At 46.1% G+C, this 18,868-nt stretch overlaps 1 protein-coding gene, 9 non-coding genes and 2 pseudogenes across 10 annotated transcripts in view; all 12 read left to right on the top strand.

Moving 5' to 3' along the window:
- The window catches only part of LOC8033383 (tRNA (adenine(58)-N(1))-methyltransferase catalytic subunit TRMT61A), a 98,895-nt gene that overhangs the window by 54,321 nt on the left and 25,706 nt on the right, over positions 1 to 18,868 (top strand). The gene's annotated exons all lie outside the window — the stretch shown is intronic.
- Positions 618 to 736, top strand: LOC121834943 (annotated as a pseudogene).
- On the top strand, positions 880 to 998 carry LOC121834896. Its single transcript, XR_006077373.1, has one exon. It is a non-coding gene; the product is annotated as a 5S ribosomal RNA (ribosomal RNA).
- On the top strand, positions 1,146 to 1,264 carry LOC121834934. The gene has a single exon (XR_006077397.1). It is a non-coding gene; the product is annotated as a 5S ribosomal RNA (ribosomal RNA).
- On the top strand, positions 1,412 to 1,530 carry LOC121834895. Its single transcript, XR_006077372.1, has one exon. It is a non-coding gene; the product is annotated as a 5S ribosomal RNA (ribosomal RNA).
- LOC121834933 lies at positions 1,678 to 1,796 on the top strand. Its single transcript, XR_006077396.1, has one exon. It is a non-coding gene; the product is annotated as a 5S ribosomal RNA (ribosomal RNA).
- LOC121834940 lies at positions 6,825 to 6,943 on the top strand (annotated as a pseudogene).
- On the top strand, positions 7,091 to 7,209 carry LOC121834930. The gene has a single exon (XR_006077395.1). It is a non-coding gene; the product is annotated as a 5S ribosomal RNA (ribosomal RNA).
- On the top strand, positions 7,357 to 7,475 carry LOC121834894. Its single transcript, XR_006077371.1, has one exon. It is a non-coding gene; the product is annotated as a 5S ribosomal RNA (ribosomal RNA).
- LOC121834929 lies at positions 7,623 to 7,741 on the top strand. Its single transcript, XR_006077394.1, has one exon. It is a non-coding gene; the product is annotated as a 5S ribosomal RNA (ribosomal RNA).
- On the top strand, positions 7,889 to 8,007 carry LOC121834893. The gene has a single exon (XR_006077370.1). It is a non-coding gene; the product is annotated as a 5S ribosomal RNA (ribosomal RNA).
- Positions 8,155 to 8,273, top strand: LOC120844957. Its single transcript, XR_005716519.2, has one exon. It is a non-coding gene; the product is annotated as a 5S ribosomal RNA (ribosomal RNA).

The raw sequence follows: 18,868 nt of genomic DNA, 5'->3' as shown, positions 1-18,868 counted from the left end.
TTCATACCGAGGTACTCCCAGTAAAGACATGGGAGCAGCAAAAGGGTTTTTTTCTCCCTTGGGGTGTTAACTGTGCCCTCTGTCCTGTCGCAGAGACTCTGGAGCACACTTTTTTGTACTGCACCAATGCAGAATTGTTTTGGGCTGAGCTTCGGGCAGTGCTGACGGTAGACTTGTACCCTACATGGTTCGACATGAAATTTCTAAATGCAGGCGAGCATGGACAGAGCCAGTGTGTCGAGATTCTGACTCTCATTGGTTTGCGTACCATTTGGAACTCCCGAACGGACCACACCTTGGTTCGGGAGCGGGGCAGGCCTGCGTGGCGCCACTTTCTGGAGGAGTTTCACTACGTTTGCTCAATAATAAAAGAAACATGCTTTGAAGAGCATGAGCGCTGGGAGGTGCTGGAGTCTTGCCTAAAGTAAATTGGCTTTGATGTTGCCGGTTCTCCTGATGGAAGGCTGCCCAAGGGCCTGTCCCAATGAAAAGGAGCGCATATGGAACTTGCATCGTCATGTCTAAAGAACCCCATGTTTGTGAAAAGTCTTGACTGGTTTTATCATGTAAATAGCCCCATTTTATAAATAAAAACGCCAAGCTGGCAAAAAAAAAAAAAAAAAGGCCATACCATGTTGAATGCGCCGGTTCTCGTCCGATCACCGAAGCTAAGCAGCATCGGGCTCCGTCAGTACTTGGGAGGGAGACCACCTGGGAACACGGAGTGCTGATGGCACTTTTTTTTTTTTTAAATACGCTGGTGCTTTCTCTTTTTTTAATTAATTTAAATATAAGCGCTAGGGAATGGGGCGAGAAAGGCCAGACAAGCCAAGCGCTTTCGTTGCAATCTACCTATTTCCTTTTGGTAGCCTCGATATCGCCATCGGCCATACCACGCTGAATGCGCCGGTTCTCGTCCGATCACCGAAGCTAAGCAGCATCGGGCTCCGTCAGTACTTGGGAGGGAGACCACCTGGGAACACGGAGTGCTGATGGCACATTTTGTTTGATAAATACACTGTTTCTTTCTTTCTTTCTTTTTAAATTAATTAAAATATAAGCGCTAGGGAATGGGACGACAAAGGCCAGAGAAGCAAAGCGCTTTCGTTGCAATCTACCTATTTCCTTTTGGTAGCCTCGATATCGCCATCGGCCATACCATGCTGAATGCGCCGGTTCTCGTCCGATCACCGAAGCTAAGCAGCATCGGGCTCCGTCAGTACTTGGGAGGGAGACCACCTGGGAACACGGAGTGCTGATGGCACATTTTGTTTGATAAATACACTGTTTCTTTCTTTCTTTCTATTTAAATTAATTAAAATATAAGCGCTAGGGAATGGGACGACAAAGGCCAGAGAAGCAAAGCGCTTTCGTTGCAATCTACCTATTTCCTTTTGGTAGCCTCGATATCGCCATCGGCCATACCACGCTGAATGCGCCGGTTCTCGTCCGATCACCGAAGCTAAGCAGCATCGGGCTCCGTCAGTACTTGGGAGGGAGACCACCTGGGAACACGGAGTGCTGATGGCACATTTTGTTTGATAAATACACTGTTTCTTTCTTTCTTTCTATTTAAATTAATTAAAATATAAGCGCTAGGGAATGGGACGACAAAGGCCAGAGAAGCAAAGCGCTTTCGTTGCAATCTACCTATTTCCTTTTGGTAGCCTCGATATCGCCATCGGCCATACCATGCTGAATGCGCCGGTTCTCGTCCGATCACCGAAGCTAAGCAGCATCGGGCTCCGTCAGTACTTGGGAGGGAGACCACCTGGGAACACGGAGTGCTGATGGCACATTTTGTTTGATAAATACACTGTTTCTTTCTTTCTTTCTATTTAAATTAATTAAAATATAAGCGCTAGGGAATGGGACGACAAAGGCCAGAGAAGCAAAGCGCTTTCGTTGCAATCTACCTATTTCCTTTTGGTAGCCTCGATATCGCCATCGGCCATACCACGGGAGAAAGAAGAAGACGCCGTTTCGAACGGACGCGTTTTCATGTTCTCCGCTGCAAATCAACAATCGGCCCCAGGCCGAGGAAACCCTTCTCCTTCTGGTTCATATGCAAACAACGACTTTCAAACGATGCAACCGGTCAACGCTGCAGCCGCACCCGCGGCCCCAGGAAAAAGCCAAGCTCAGGCGGCTAGCCCAGATGAGTATCGAATCCTACTTCCACGGTTTCCTCCCGGAAGCTTGTGCATCAATTCTGTTTTTCTTCATGCCGACATGTCGGGCAGGCCCTACCGTGCAATTGATTTTCGCGACGGACTCAAAGACGCCATCGAACTCCGAGAAGTGTTGTCCCTTGGACAGTTCCAAATGAGCCACGTTTGGATGGTTACGCTAGTGAGTTCTGAAGCCACTGAGAGGCTCAAAGCGGCAAAAGAACTGACGGTGAAGGGCAAAAAGTGCATGGTCATCGACCCGAACTCAAAAGACGTTAAGCTCAAGCTCCTCTGGCTTCCGTCGTACTTAGAAGATAAGAAGATTGCTGAAGCATTATCACCATTTGGAACCGTGCGTAGCATCTCGAGAGAAAAGTGGCGCGTGCCAGGGATGGAAAACATGGAAACGCTGAACAGAGAGGTCTGTCTGACTCTTCATGACATGACGACATCGGAAGATATTCCCCATCTGCTCAGAGTTGCCGGCATACAGTCCCTTCTGGTCATGTCCGGGCGACCACCTTTGTGCCTGAGATGCAAGAAAGTTGGTCACATACGCAGGCAGTGTCGCACCCCAAAGTGTGCGCGTTGCAACAGATTCGGACACGAAAGTGACGAGTGCTACTCCAGCTATGCAGCCGTGCTACGGGGCTCTGGCACAGAACCAGATGCCAACCAAGAGTTCATGGATATCTCCGAGGTCGTAGACGCCACTGGTGAGGTTCTCCCAACTCAAGCCGGGTCTGCAGAGGCCGGACCTCCTATTTCCGATAAGAACGAAGATCCAGCTGTCAAGGAAGTCTCGGAAACACCACAAGCCAGCTCGAAGACAGAGAATGAAGGAAAAGACTTGCAGGAAAGCAAGGACAAAAATACCCCGCTACAACAGGAGTTAACTCAGCAGCCTGCAGATCTTGCTGAGAAGCTGACGACGTCAGAAGGCAATGACGACCTACCGGACTCAATGGACGTGACCAAAAACAGTTCCAAGGACACTAACGACACGAAACGAAAACAAGATGCACAACCTGACACCACCACCGCGAGTAAGCGGAAACCTACCTTGCACCCAAGCTGCTAGTGTTTAAACCCAAATTCATAGCCCCTCTCCTCTCCCTCCCCTCCTCCTCCATCTCCCCCTCCCCCTTTCTCTCCTCCTTCCCTTCTAGTTGATGGCCCTCGTTTTGCAACACTAAATGTTAGAGGCTTTAATTCTAGAAAAAAACAATATCAACTGAAACGTTTACTTGAAGATAAGGAGGTTGACTTTCTGGCCGTACAGGAAACAAAGCTCTCAACAGATGAACAGGTAGAGCGTGCCCTGCAACATTTTCTGCGTGACTATGAAGTATGTGTCAGTCACGCTGTTGGTTACTCTGGGGGCTGTTTACTGTTTATTAAGAAGTCTTTCCAACTGTCTGAATTAATGGTCACCACAGACCTCTGTGGCCGCTTCATTATGTGCGACTTTCAAGTCTCTGACATAAGGTGGAGAATTATATGTATTTACGCTCCGAATGAGGTTAATAGCAGAATTGTATTTTTTAATAACCTGCGCCCATATTTAATATCAGATAGAATGTTAGTTCTTTTAGGAGATTTTAATTGTGTTTGCAACGAAGCAGATAGAACTCCATTTAAACCGCGAATTGACCAGAGCGCACGTCTACTGCTGGACATAGTTGACGAAGGAAATCTTTTGGATGTTGCCCCTTTCCAGCTGGAAGAAAACCACCTGCAATTTACACATTTTCAGAACTCCTCTCACGCGAGGTTAGACAGAATCTACTGTTCGGTAGACCTAATTAACACTTTAAGTGGTTATGTAGTTGAACCAGTATTTTTCTCAGACCACTGCATGGTGTTAGTAACTGTTGGGAAGAAACGAAGAAAAAAGAATATAAATTGGAAGTTATGGAAACTAAATGTTCAATTATTAAAAGATAAAGTCTTTGTAGCCAGTACGAAAGATCTAATCAAGCAAATAGGAGAAACAACCGAACATATATTTGTTAAATGGGAGCTCCTTAAACAAGAACTAAAACAGCTAGCAATTGAGAGAGGTACTATTATTAAATTTCAGAAGGCTGAGACAGAAAAAACATTGCTTCGTAATTTGCGTGTTCTGGTAGAACTAGAATGCCAAAGTCCTGGGCAAGGTTTGGAAGATATAACTCGAACGAAAGCTGAGTTGGACAAATTTCATCACGAGCGTTATCAAGGCGCGGTTGTGCGCGCCCGTGCTGAAACATTTTGCTTAGGAGAACAGCCAACGAAAAAGGCAATGGAGGAGGAGAAACGGTATGCAATATCTAAAGAAATCCATGAAATAGAACAGAACAGCCTTATCGTTACAGATAAAGAGACTATAGCACATGTCTTTTTTGAACACTACCAAAATATATTCGGCAATGGTCCTGCCTCGACAGATAACGAATATCTAGATAAACTCGTCTCTTTGTTGCCTCAATTAGAAAAAGAATGCAAACAAGAATTTGAGACCCCCTTCACCCTAGATGAAGTAGAAAAAACAGTGAATGCTCTTCCAAGAAGAAAAACGCCAGGACCAGACGGCATCCCTGCAGAATTTTATCAACTACAAAAAGACACTTTATGTCCCATACTGCTTGAGATTTTTCAAGAGGCCTACAAAACCAAGAGTCTTCCCCCCTCATTTTTGCGAACGCATACTATACTCATTCCCAAAACCGAGGACAAACACAAACTATTACAAGTGACCGGCTATCGACCCATAACGTTATGTAATGTGGATTATAAGATTTTTGCTAAACTCCTGACAAATAGATTACAAAGTGTCATTTGCGGTCTCGTTGGAGATCACCAGACTTGCGGGATTCGCGGACGGGCTATTCAAACAAATGTACACATTGCGAGAAGTGTGTTAGAGTGTGTGACCAACAGTAGTGAACAGATTGCAATGGTCCAAGTTGATCTGGCGAAAGCTTTCGACCGTGTCAGTCATCATGTTCTTTTCAAAATTTTGTCTCATATTGGTGTTGGTGATATTCTACTTCAAGGTGTACAAATGTCTTACAGTAACTGTTCCACACGCTTAGTTATAAATAACGAAGTCACAGCAAGTATCCCAGTCCGTTCCTCAGTGCGACAGGGCTGTCCCTTATCGCCTTTACTTTTTACTTTATATCTTGAACCCTTATGCCAAAGTATACTGAGAAGTGAGAAACTTCAAGGCTTCACCCTGTGCAACACCGAAGTCAAAGTACTGGCGTATGCAGATGATGTCGCTTACTTCTGCAAAGACAAGAACAGTGTGTCCCATGCTATGGAACTCACACACAGGTTTTGCGAGGCCACTGGAGCCTCAGTGAACCTAGAAAAGTGCCGAGGTTTCTGGCATGGAGCTTGGGCCACGATGCCAGAACAATATGAAGGCATCCAGTGGAGTTGCACTCCGTGTGACTACCTAGGTGTGCCCTTGAGGCACTTCCGGAATAGCAAGTCCTACTGGTCCGGAATTGCGACTGGCTTGGAGAAACGAGCCAAGCACTGGTCCCATAAAAATTTGTCCATTTTTGCACGTTCGACAGTCTGCAACATTTTTTTAGCGGCGAAGTTGTGGTATGTCCTGCAAGTACTGCACTGTGCAAGGATAAATATACAGAAGTTGCACAGGGTGTTTAGTGTTTTTGTCTGGAAATCCTCCTGGGAACCCATGCGTCGTGACAACTTGTTTCGACGTGTATCAGAGGGGGGACTAGGCCTTCCTCATTTGTTTATTCGCCAATTGGTTTCGCGATTTCTTTTCTTACGAGACCAGGAACATCCTTTTCTTCGAGATGTCATTCAGAACAAGCTGGGATGCTTTCTTGCGGACTTTATTGTATCCTCCACGGGATATCAAACATGTGCTTTGGTGGGATACCTAAAGGAAGTAGTTGATGCTTATCACTTTCTGTCAGTAAGATTTTCAAGAGACTATCTGACGTCTGTAACGCGTAAGAAGTTGACAAGAGATCTTGTATGTGACCTCTTTCCAATGCCAGTTTATCGCACTATGTTCGGCGATGGTCCTGACCAAGATGTACTACGCCGGGTGAAAAAAATGTGCATCCCCCCGGCGGCAAAAACTTTCTTTTTTAAACTGCACTGTTCGGTATTACCCACCAAAGTATGGCTGCAGGAAAGGGGCCTATATGTTCCGTGGTCAGCAAACTGCACATTATGTAAAATGCCCGAAACAGTCGAACACGTATTTATTCACTGCTGGGACGCGGTTTTCTTTTGGGACGTTTTGCAGCGCACACTAAAGAAAGACATTGATATTACAGCTTACACGATTCGTTTTCTTCCTGTGTCATCTAAAGATACTTTTCCTTTCGATCTGGTGATGCTTGTAGCGTTATACAGCATGTGGAAATCACGCCTTGACATTAGAAATGAGAATTTGTACCCAAAGACTGTACGCTTACATTTCATTGACCTTGTAACCCGTATCAAAAGTGTGTATGACATTCAAGAAGTAGTTCCGGAATGGTTACCTTTGTTTAGTAGTCTCATAGATATCAAAGAATTTTGACTTAACAAATGACATTGAACCATGCCCGTGAACTGTGAATAAGTGGTTTATGTTTATCCTCCCATGCAATAAAGAAAAAAAAAAAAAAAAAAAAAAAAATCGGCCATACCACGCTGAATGCGCCGGTTCTCGTCCGATCACCGAAGCTAAGCAGCATCGGGCTCCGTCAGTACTTGGGAGGGAGACCACCTGGGAACACGGAGTGCTGATGGCACATTTTGTTTGATAAATACACTGTTTCTTTCTTTCTTTCTTTTTAAATTAATTAAAATATAAGCGCTAGGGAATGGGACGACAAAGGCCAGAGAAGCAAAGCGCTTTCGTTGCAATCTACCTATTTCCTTTTGGTAGCCTCGATATCGCCATCGGCCATACCATGCTGAATGCGCCGGTTCTCGTCCGATCACCGAAGCTAAGCAGCATCGGGCTCCGTCAGTACTTGGGAGGGAGACCACCTGGGAACACGGAGTGCTGATGGCACATTTTGTTTGATAAATACACTGTTTCTTTCTTTCTTTCTATTTAAATTAATTAAAATATAAGCGCTAGGGAATGGGACGACAAAGGCCAGAGAAGCAAAGCGCTTTCGTTGCAATCTACCTATTTCCTTTTGGTAGCCTCGATATCGCCATCGGCCATACCACGCTGAATGCGCCGGTTCTCGTCCGATCACCGAAGCTAAGCAGCATCGGGCTCCGTCAGTACTTGGGAGGGAGACCACCTGGGAACACGGAGTGCTGATGGCACATTTTGTTTGATAAATACACTGTTTCTTTCTTTCTTTCTTTTTAAATTAATTAAAATATAAGCGCTAGGGAATGGGACGACAAAGGCCAGAGAAGCAAAGCGCTTTCGTTGCAATCTACCTATTTCCTTTTGGTAGCCTCGATATCGCCATCGGCCATACCATGCTGAATGCGCCGGTTCTCGTCCGATCACCGAAGCTAAGCAGCATCGGGCTCCGTCAGTACTTGGGAGGGAGACCACCTGGGAACACGGAGTGCTGATGGCACATTTTGTTTGATAAATACACTGTTTCTTTCTTTCTTTCTATTTAAATTAATTAAAATATAAGCGCTAGGGAATGGGACGACAAAGGCCAGAGAAGCAAAGCGCTTTCGTTGCAATCTACCTATTTCCTTTTGGTAGCCTCGATATCGCCATCGGCCATACCACGCTGAATGCGCCGGTTCTCGTCCGATCACCGAAGCTAAGCAGCATCGGGCTCCGTCAGTACTTGGGAGGGAGACCACCTGGGAACACGGAGTGCTGATGGCACATTTTGTTTGATAAATACACTGTTTCTTTCTTTCTTTCTTTTTAAATTAATTAAAATATAAGCGCTAGGGAATGGGACGACAAAGGCCAGAGAAGCAAAGCGCTTTCGTTGCAATCTACCTATTTCCTTTTGGTAGCCTCGATATCGCCATCGGCCATACCATGCTGAATGCGCCGGTTCTCGTCCGATCACCGAAGCTAAGCAGCATCGGGCTCCGTCAGTACTTGGGAGGGAGACCACCTGGGAACACGGAGTGCTGATGGCACACTTTTTTTTAAATACGCTGGTGCTTTCTTTCTATTTTTTTTAATTAATTAAAATATAAACGTTAGGGAATGGGACGAGAAAGCCAGACAAGCAAAGCACTTTCGTTGCAATCTACCTATTTCCTTTTGGTAGCCTTTATTTCGCCAAGAAATAGTCCCTTTTTATCCTCGCAATTTCACCGCGACAAAGAAGCTTCTGAAGCAGTGGCTTCAGAAGCTTGGGCCAGACGAGGACCATTGCGCCTCTGAAGTCGTGAACGAAGACGCCTCTACTGCGCATGCGCGGCGCTAGCCTCGCCTGGAGAGTCCCTGATCTCGTAGCGGGTTGCGGAGAACGTTGCGGCACAGTGGAAACGACCTACGAAAACTCCCTAATTTGGTTTCATGACCCCTTTAAACAATCCTGAAAACTTTTTTTTTTTTTTGAGGGGGGGGGGGGGGTGTTTATGTTATCTTGATATAGCAATATATGCCGGTTGTAAACTGAAGCGAAGTAACACCTTGTCTACCCTTTGTGCGCAATAATAAGCGGCGTTTCTTGGGCGCGTTTTCTCTTATGCAGCCGACACACGTGCGCAACAAAACGAATCCCATGGTGCCTAAAACGCGTCTACGACCGGTGTGCTTTAGCCACCACAACCGGTTCTGGTATTTACCCACCGTAATCTACACCAACCAATGAACGGCGTGCATTGAAACTGTTTACAAAGGTGTTTTTTTTACGCGGCGCATTTATCGTATACTCAAATTTTATGGGTACGTTAAAAAAAATGTTAAGCCTAAACAATTTTTTTAATGCACGGGGAGGAAAACGGCAAATGCCTCGTTGACACTGCTACTCACAAACGGCACAACGTAAAGCAGCAAGCGTGAAAGTTTCTTTGAGTTGAACACCTGAAGGCAGATCCAGCAGATCCGTCAACAAAAGAAGATTTTCTAGGCTTATTATTTTTTTTCCCGTGAAATTACACTCATAAAATTTGAGATCCAGAGAACGGAAAAGCGTTTACTGTGATTTTAAGACGGCTGAGGGTCGTTACTCTGAAGCGTGTACTGGTTACTCGTTACTCTGAAGCGCGCACTACGATAAACCGCGGAGAACGAAGCCTTTTAATACCCTTGTTACACGGGCACACTTAACTGCAGTTACGCTAAGTCACAGTTAGCGCACAATACTTGCCGACTACATTCTGCGGTTATGCAGTCAAAGCTATGGCCGAACGTGCGCTCGAGCATCCTGAGCACCCATCAAAGCAGTGCATGCGCTTTCTTCATTTCTTATGGAATAGCTGTCTGAGAGTATAGTGCGGTATCTGTGGTGCCGCGTAACAGCAGTTAAAGCTGAGTTAACCGCGGTTAAGTGTGCCCGTGTAACAGGGGTATAAGCCGTGCCATGGGGGTGTAATTAAAGTCAATGGATCCTACCAGGCGTCCGATAGGGACACTTGGCAGTTCTCATTAATAAGTGGAGCCTTATTTAGTTATTTAGTTTTTTTTTTTTTTAATTTTCGATTATCAGTGCAAACAGTCCGTACCTCACTTGTGCTATCGCGTCCCCAATTGCGTTCAATGTTCCCGGGCGTCGGTGATCACCGCTTGTTTCGCCAGTCTCCTCCTAGATGGCGCTACCTGTTTCATCGGATGCCTTGTGTGGATACTGCCCGGGCCGTCTACTAAATTGGAACCGGCATGTACGGGTTAACCAAGACGATCCCAATCTTCTTAGAACTGGGTTTTAATCAGTCTATGCACGTTACTAAAAGAAGAAAAAAACTGATTGTTTTTTTTTTAAAGTGTGTAATTAAATTACTTGAAAGAATAAGAAATTGACCGTTACTTGAAAAAATGCAACGGCGACTTTTCCGACTACTTCAGATTTTCAAAAAAAAAAAACGACCGATTTCTCCCGCGGATTTGAAATCTGAATACGGGGCTTTCGTATACTGTTGATCGATTTACGAATTTCGGTGCACATATAGCGGGTAGACCTCAAGGCACCTAGCATTGAGATCTACTCTCCTTCCAGTCAGCCAATCGGAGCCCAGCGTCGTCCTGACGTCACCGCAACCCCCGCGCAAGAAGCAGGCGACATGCTCTCCGCATTGGTTACAAAAGTACTTCGAAAAGTGATCGATTACGAGTAATTAATTACTTGTAATGAGTACCGTGCACATCTAGTTTTAATCCAGCAGAATATGGCAAGCGTTTTCTAATGCGAGTCACCACCATTGGTATCGGTGAACTTGCCAAGGGGACTTCCCGACTTGAGTGTAACGATAGTGGGAAGAGGCAGCGTCTGGACTGTGTAGTCTGGGGCCGGTATACGCGCCGGCCATTGATGTGGGCGGTTCTTTCGCTGGAAACTTTGGGCGTGCGCGTCTGCTGGTTGCAGCGGAGCCAGGTCGAACTTCGTCGAAAGGCGGCGGCGGTAGCCGAAGTTGCCGAAGGGTCAATCGGTCGGCTTCTGTGCGCTCGCCAAAAGGGGGGAAAAGAAAGAAGAAGCAACGCCGCCCGCCGCATCCTGCCCTTAATTTGATGCGTTCGCGGAACCTTCCGGGCTGCGTTGGCGTCTTCAGAACGGGAGCTGTGTGTAGGGGTCGCTGGTGGAGACGGTTGCAATTAGCGAAGTGCGTTTGAGTGTTCGTTGAGGCGTCGGGATTCCGGGGCTCCGAAATTGTGGACAAAACTTGCTTAAAGGGACCATAAATTTATTATTTTTTATACTTATTCCTCCTTCAGTTATAAATCCTCAGCTGAAGCAAATTGAGAAATCACGTGGACGTGACATGCTTGGGCACTGGTGCGGTGGCTCCAAGCTTCCACCGTGCTTTTTAAGCGCACCATAGAACTTGTCATTCGCAAGTCATGATGAGTTTCGTCGGGGCACTCATTGGGTCACGAACGCGAATTCAAATATTCGTCGACGGATTGATTGGTGACCAGCGCATACGTCCGAGTGACGCAATTCTCGTGTCCAATGCCTGAGTTGGGGTCGGCTGAACGTGCTTTGGGTACCGCGGGTGTATCTGGTGTATCATAGTCTAAAGGTGGGGAGCTTTTGAAGGAAAGGAGGTACGAAATACTCTGCTATTTTCCAAATGTTCGTGCCGAAAAGCTGGCTTTTCACTTTCTACTTTTTTGTTTCTTTTTGCCCACTGAAAGGTATGGGATTACCGAAGTGCCCATTTAAGAGTTCCGCCGAAAAATATACAATCAATAAAAAAATATTTATCCTAGCCCAAAATTATTTTTATAACCCCTTTAATTAGCGACTTTTTGTTTTTGTTTTTTGCTTCTTGGTTACACCGTGCTCGTGCCGGACACACGAGGGAAAGGTCAGTGCCAACGTCGGTCAGTACCACAGAGTTATTATAATGTACGCTAGAGGTTCAGCTGGCGCTAGTGTCTGCGGGACTTCCGGTTTCAAATTCAAGCAGACAACAACCAGTCCACTTTAGCGGTGCTCCTGTGCATGGGAAAACGCACGTGCATTTTGCATCTTCGCCGGAGAATAGCAGGAATCGCCTTTCTTACTTGTGTTGTAGCGAATAGGATAGGCAACTTTATTAACATTATAAAACTGTAATTTCGTTTTCTGATCAGTGAGCGACGTTTAACTTTGCAGTATTCCAGGCCCTGTTCCAAAGTAGGTCTCTGAAGACAAGCGGCGAATTTAAGCTGGAGTAACAATTCAAGAGAAGACTTATTCGTGGTGCGCCGAAATCCCGAGGAAGCTTGATAATCGGCGAAAATTTTATGCCACTAAAATGACCCCCATTTATAAGCGGTAAAAAACGAAACAGTAAAAGTACGCCAACTCTAAATTGTGTTTATGATTTTACTATTTTACCGCTTTTTTGGCTGCGATAAGTCTTCTAGCTTTCTCTTAATTTCAGTTTCCGAGCATGCAAATTTAAACGCTAAAACAAAACTACCTTTGCACCTATACACGGGCACAGAGAATATAGCTAAAATTATTTACTGCAAATTGCACTAGTTACTGGCTTTTTCTTTATTCTGATTGACTACATGCACAGCCAGTCACTGATCCAGTGTTGGTGTGTATAGTTAAATGCGTCCCTCTTGGTTTTCGAGATGCCCGTCTTTGCTTTGGCAAACTCTTCTGCAGAAAAGTGCCGATGCCGCGTTCGCGCTAACAGTATCTGATAGTGTACATAAATGCATGTATAAAGCTATTTTTGGCACGGTGCTTAGTGTCATGAATACGGAAGAAGAAAAAAGCAACCTAGCTGACCAATATTTTCATATACGCGACTGAGAAATGTTCTAAACTATATATTCCATAAAAATTCGTGAGATTTGGTCTAATGTTTTAGTGCAGAAAGAAAATGCACCTATTTTTTTTGTCCGTGAAAATGCATTACCGGAAGTCAATTGTAAGCTCGTTGCCGTCTGCTTCGATTTCAGCGTCTGTCCTCTCGCGATGTTGTTTGATAGAACTCATCACCGTATCCCCTGGGCGTTCTCAATGTTGCTCTTTGATTAGCGTACCCCTCCTTGCGTTTCCGTGCACCAAAGACGAACACTTGCTCGCCGTAAAGCCTCTAATTGCGGTGAAAAAACAGCGCGAAACACAAGGACACAGAGAAGAGAAATACATACAGGACAAGGTCCTGGTGCTTCACGCTGTTTTTCACCATGAACGCTTACCACTAGCCTAACGGTCCATTTTCATAAGCCTCAAACTATTTAAAAGTATACCTTTTTAGGGCGCTATCACCCAGGCGAAAAATGCCGAGTCATTGGGCTGGGGACGCATCCGCAGCGTCAATAGTGAGTTTTAGTATTGCTTAATATACGAGCGAACGCAATCCCTGTGCGTTTGCGTTAGCATTGCGTGTTCCACACTACGCGTGCGCGTGCCAAAACTGCGGCCCTGGATTGGCGCATGGCGACTTCGCGCACGCGCAACGTGGAGAACGCAGCGCAAACGCACAGCGCTTGCGTTTGCTCGTATACGCAATACTAAAACTCACTAATATTCCGCTGAAGTGAGCTTCTATATACACATGCTCAGGGGGTCAGAACGCGTCCCACAGTCCAGCAGACAAAGCTGGCGGCGCGCAGAAGCTGAATATTGGAATGTCCAATTAAAGAAGCAGTCTGCCCCGTCTGTACACGCGTCGATTCTGTATAAGAGAGTTGGACGCAACGCCCGCATCTGTATCTCCCCGAGTGGCGGTTCCCACGATCATGCTGCCGCACCCTGCGAGCGCGAGGGAGGCGTGGCAACCGCGGCGAGCCGGTGGCTTGACCCACCCGTTGACCCCTTGGGCGAGGCAGGGACGCTTCCGTCCGCCCCCGAGCCGACCTCGGGGTCTCGAGGAGGGGGGCCCCTCGGGGCACCGCCGCCCGAAGGGGTCCCGTAGGTCAAGACACCACCCACGGTCCACCCCCTCTCTCCCTCCCTCCCTCCAGTCACTCGAACGCAGCTGCAGTGCTCCAAGCGACGCGTTCTTGAACCCGGATGAGGGAATGGGTGCTTCTGTGGTAGAGACACCTTCTGCCTGTCTGAGTGACCACGGTGCTTTATGAGACAGGTCAGAAGGTACAATGTGCAGAGCCGATCTACTGAAGACTGATGTAGCGAAGATATAGGTATGGCGAAGTTATCTATACAGCAAGATATGGATATTACCAAGATATGGGTATAGCGAACATATGGGTATGGCCAAGATATGGATATAGCGAAGATATGGGTATAGCGAAGGATATGGATGTAGTGAATATACAGGTATAGCGAAGTTTTGATTTAAGACACAGATATAGCGAACATCTGTATATATCGAAAGTATGAATATAACGAATAGATAAATGTAGACTGTGTATGAATATCGATAGTCGTATAACGAAGATATGAATATAATCATGTAGCGAGGATGTGTATATAATCAGAGCGAAGATATGAATATCGTCTTATAGCAAAGATATGGCTACAACGAAGGGAAGTTGAATTTCGCTTGGATATCAGCTACGGTATTCGAAGTACTGATACAGTGAAGATACTGGAGCAATTAAGATTTCCTTCCCTAAAAAAATGCCCTGTGTTCATCAAAGTGGCAGTGCGGGCGAGTGAGTTCATGATACAGCACGAAATAGTGTACAAATAACAAAGGCGAGGAAGGTCCCGTCTCGAACCACTTGATGAGCTACGCTTAGAGTATCGGCACTCCGTTCCCCGATCTGCCAGTAGGCGCCGCCATCTTGGTGCTGTGTGCAGAGCAGACGCAACTGTCGATCGTCAGAAATAAAAAATAAAAAAGCGACTTCCTCTGCTTAGGTTTGGTGTTAGAAAGCTCAAGGGATATTCTTTTGCTCTGTCGCGAACTGTTTTAACATTTCTGGAGGACGGAAGAGCGTTTCCTGCGATATTAGATCTTCAGATAACTGGCAACCATGATTTCAAGCAATAAGACGACTGAAGTGTCGTTCCTCTGAAGCGTAGCTTATTTGGTGGCACTAGTGCCGTGTACACCTTCCTCGTCTTTGTTATTTGCGCTCTCTTTCCAGTTGAACCTGTGTTCATATTTGTGTTTTGTGTGGAGTGTCCGGGACTAATGTTTGTTGCATGTGCATCCCTAGAGGAGTTCGTTGTATCTCGTACACTTCTTGAAGCCGGACAGATTGAGTATACCGACGTAGAAGCTGCCCCGACGCTTGCGCAGTTTGGAGACGTATGCAACATTATTCAATTTGAATGTTTCTTTTTTTGTTTTTTTTTGTTTTTTACTTTCCACGAGCTTACTGGCACTGGTGGGACCCGAGTATTTATGCTCGCACGCCACGCCATTGACCAAGAAACCTCTTTGTTGCGGAGTAATTTCAAGGAGAAAGGCGAGCGTTTTTCTTTCACTATCTTTGGCAAAAGTTTATGACGTAGTTTTGGGGTCGCAGTGTCCCCCACTGACGATATTTAAATGCGGCTCATAGATTGGACCCGAGCATTGCGTGAGCACTCGATATGGGCACGCGATAATCAATGGCTCGAGAAGCATTCGGGTAGTGGCTCGAATAGACGCTTTACACACGCGCCAAATTACAGCCGCCATTGCTGACCTCCTCTTGTCTTACCGACATGCCAAGGAACTGAAACGGTAGTTGACGATCCTCTACAAAGGCCGATGCTTTAGAAAAGGACACAGTTGAATCTAATATGACAGTAACCTGGCCTTCTATGGTAATGAGGAAGTGAAATAAACGGGATAAGAGGAAACAAAAACTGAAGGTCAGTTATGGCGGCGTCCATGCACAGCTGCTGCAAAGCGTCTATATCTAGTCGCTGCAATGGCGACAATAGCCGCACCCTAACTATGGCGTCGATATATTGATACACATTGGCGGTGTTTAATCGGCTCCAAATAGCGTGGCAGCTTGTCTTTGCTGCGAGTAGAGGACGTAAACGCTGTTCAGACGGCGTGAGTCTAGCCGGTCTTTTTGGGGGTGTAGCGACACTGCTACACGCTGTAGATGAGAAATTAAATTACTACAGTATACGAACGGTGGCCTGGGGCCTTTAACGTGCATCACACAGTATTGCCTAGATGAACATATGCCGGCAATGACCCTCATGGCGTCTTCGGACATTTGTGTGTGTGTGTATGTGGGGGGGGGGGAGGAAAGGGGAGGGGAGGAGAGGGGAGGAGGAGGGAATAGTGCCACTGCTTTGAGCGTAGCAGGGAGTTGTGCTGTTTGCCTGTTCCAGATGATTGTTTTCGCCCCGTGGTTGTGTGCATATACTCTACCACAACGCATACCTTAATCCCCCGCTTATCAGATCATCGCTAGACCGAGCTGTGGCGCAATCAAACGGTTTCGGTAGCGGAAAGAAAATATCTTGCCTCGGGCACGTAGTGCGTGGATTACCAAGGCATGCATCCCGAACGCGGTCTTGATGTCCAGCTGTAGTTTCGGTGCTAACCGTTTTTTTTTTTTTTTTTTTTTTTTTTATTTATTTGAACTGTTTTAAACGGATTTAAGAAAAAAGAAAAAAAAGTGAACTATTAAGGATTAAATGAGTATTCCAGCCGCCTTTTTTCGTGGTTTATCGATGCTCATTTTTATTATTTGACTATGTGACCTTGGTATACCTTCCACCTTTTCCGTCCCATGAACTAGATGAGCCCTGGGTACGCCCATATTATAGCAACAATTCATCCTGTTGTATTTTTCGGGTTGCACCATCTCCTTGTGGTCCTTGATATTTTATTTTCTTCCGTACTTAATTGTGTTGTAGCTTCGATCAGTTAGCGCCCTCCTCTTCAACTTGATCTATGTCAAACGCATTCTTTTTTTTTAATATTGTTAGGCGTCCGTGCAAAAAGCTAACCGTTGAAAGAACAAAAAATTAAATGAGTCTACGTGTATACACGTATGTCTGTATACGGTTGTGCCATTTTCTTTTAGTGTGTCCTCTTTTCTTTTTCGGTTGCGCAAACTTGTTTGTTGTTTCGAGAAAGTTAAATGAATTGCGGTGTGTTCGTTACGGCCTCTCTGTTTTCTCTGGTGATTTTCTTTTTTTAACGGTCGTTTGGTTCTAATTGGCTCCTGCCGGAGCTTGAGTTCTCTCTCGCCATCTCTATTCTTTCATGTGTTCGGGTTTAGTCACTGTCGGCATACTGTCACAATTGGCCGTGGTAATTTTTTTTACTGACGTATCATCGCCGCCTTATCGTGACCTTGCTATCATGTTTATGACGCCACACTATGCTGGCGGCGCGGAGTGTCGAACGGAGCATGCGCAGGGCCAACAATTTTATTGTGCAAGCGCGTTTTTGTTTTGTTTTGTTTTTGTTTTTTGTTTTGTTGTGTTAATATATAAAGTTATTTCAGTGATAGATCTTCAAGTCCTCTGGATGCCGCCATTTTGCTGTCCGTGCCTTCAAATCGTCATAGCTTCAAGCTATGGTGTGTGGTGGCCAGACTAGTGTCTGTGTCTACAAATGGATGGATAGTTGTGGCTATACCTTGCGTATCGAGCGGCATCTTGCGCCACCAACCCCCCGACCCCGCCTAGCCTATTCCAACCCAGGGTGGCCGGACTATAGTTTCTTAAGCGCTTGCAAACGTTTGTAGCTATACAGTTTGGACCACTCGCTCGGTGTTCGGAGGCTTTAATGAATTGCACTCTTTTTTATCTCCATAAAAAGGCATTCTCCATAACACGCACCCTTCGTGTGATGCATGTTATGGAGAGGGGCTTCAACGGCTTACTATGTCAGCATATAGGATAGTACGGCATAGGCTTTTTAACTGCAAGATGATATCAAGATCCCTGTCCTCTAACTTTACGCAGCAAATGACGCAGCAGACGTGGGCACTTCTACAATGGGAGTTCACAGTCCAAGTGGGCGTCACATAGCCTGGTTTACGGGGGCAGAAAGAGTGTAGGGGGCAATGTTTAGGTAAACACGTCAGCATGGCGTCCACGAAAACGCACCAATCAGAGTGCCGAAATTTGCCCCTTGACTTACTCCATAAGCACTTCCGAATTAGAAACGCCGGCAGCGTATTTCCAAAACTTTTTTGTTTTTTTTGTTTCTGCATGCTGCGGTGTGACGCGCGCTGATTCCTCGGTGTCGCGCCGTAGTAAAGTTACCACACGTTGTTTTAGCTACCCAATGCATATATCACGCGCATAAAAAGGGGCAGCGTAAGTTTTGAAGACGCCGACGTCTGCACTTCGATCGTGCATCCAAGCCCCCCGATAGAAGTCGAAAATTGTATCTCTCGAGAAGCGAGAACGGGAACCGCGTGCACAGCAACCGTGTCGTCCGAGAGCGTGACTCGATCGGACTTGCGTTTCGCGCGTGGCTGTCGTCAAAGTAGGATTTGTCGCCCCTCGAAAGAATGACGACACAAGACTACAGAGGAACCTGTGTGCGCATATATGGGCGGAGAGTGCTTCGTAAAAGCAATTCTATCTTTACTCGTTCACCGGAACGAGCGGTCTTGCCCTTTTCTTGTTGTTGTTTCTAGTTTGGTCGGTTTGAGCGTGGATGGAGGAGCAGCGAGAGTGGTTCTTTCCGCCGCTCTGGCTCCTGCCGGTTGAACTGCCACGCCCCTGGCGGATGTTGGGGCGAGAAACTGATCGTCCGCTTCCATCCTTCGACGACGTGCTGAGATTAGAAGAAGCAAACTAGGATTTTTTTTTTCTTGGTTCGTTTGGGAAACAAAAAATCAAAGTGGTTCGGTTTCTCTTTTGAGGTTAGCGGCTATGTGGTTTTTTGTCTTCATCGTTTCGTTTGGAGGAAGGTGGTTTTTGCGGTTTCTGTTGTACAAATGGTGCGCAGCGGCCGTCAGGGTTGAGTGCGGCTGTGTTTGGGAAAGGGAGTGTGTAAAGCGAGTTTATGTAAGATAGGGAGAGTGGGGGAATGGGGTGTGATCGATGGGCTGTAGCGAGTCGTCTTCTCCGATTGGTTGGTGGAAGCGCGCATTTCTTATTGTTTTTCGTTTTAGATGTTTTCTCTATTAGGGATTTCTGAAGATATTTGACTAGATTGTAAGGGGTCGACAGTCTAGATTGTTTTATGGCCTCTTTTAGCGAGCTGGAATATTGGCTGGTGTTTCGGAATTG

Source organism: Ixodes scapularis, unplaced genomic scaffold, assembly GCF_016920785.2.
Source record: "Ixodes scapularis isolate PalLabHiFi unplaced genomic scaffold, ASM1692078v2 PGA_scaffold10__122_contigs__length_95168666, whole genome shotgun sequence".
NCBI lineage: Eukaryota > Metazoa > Arthropoda > Arachnida > Ixodida > Ixodidae > Ixodes > Ixodes scapularis.
Note: the sequence above shows the minus strand (reverse complement) of the source record. Positions and strands in the feature narration are given on the sequence as shown.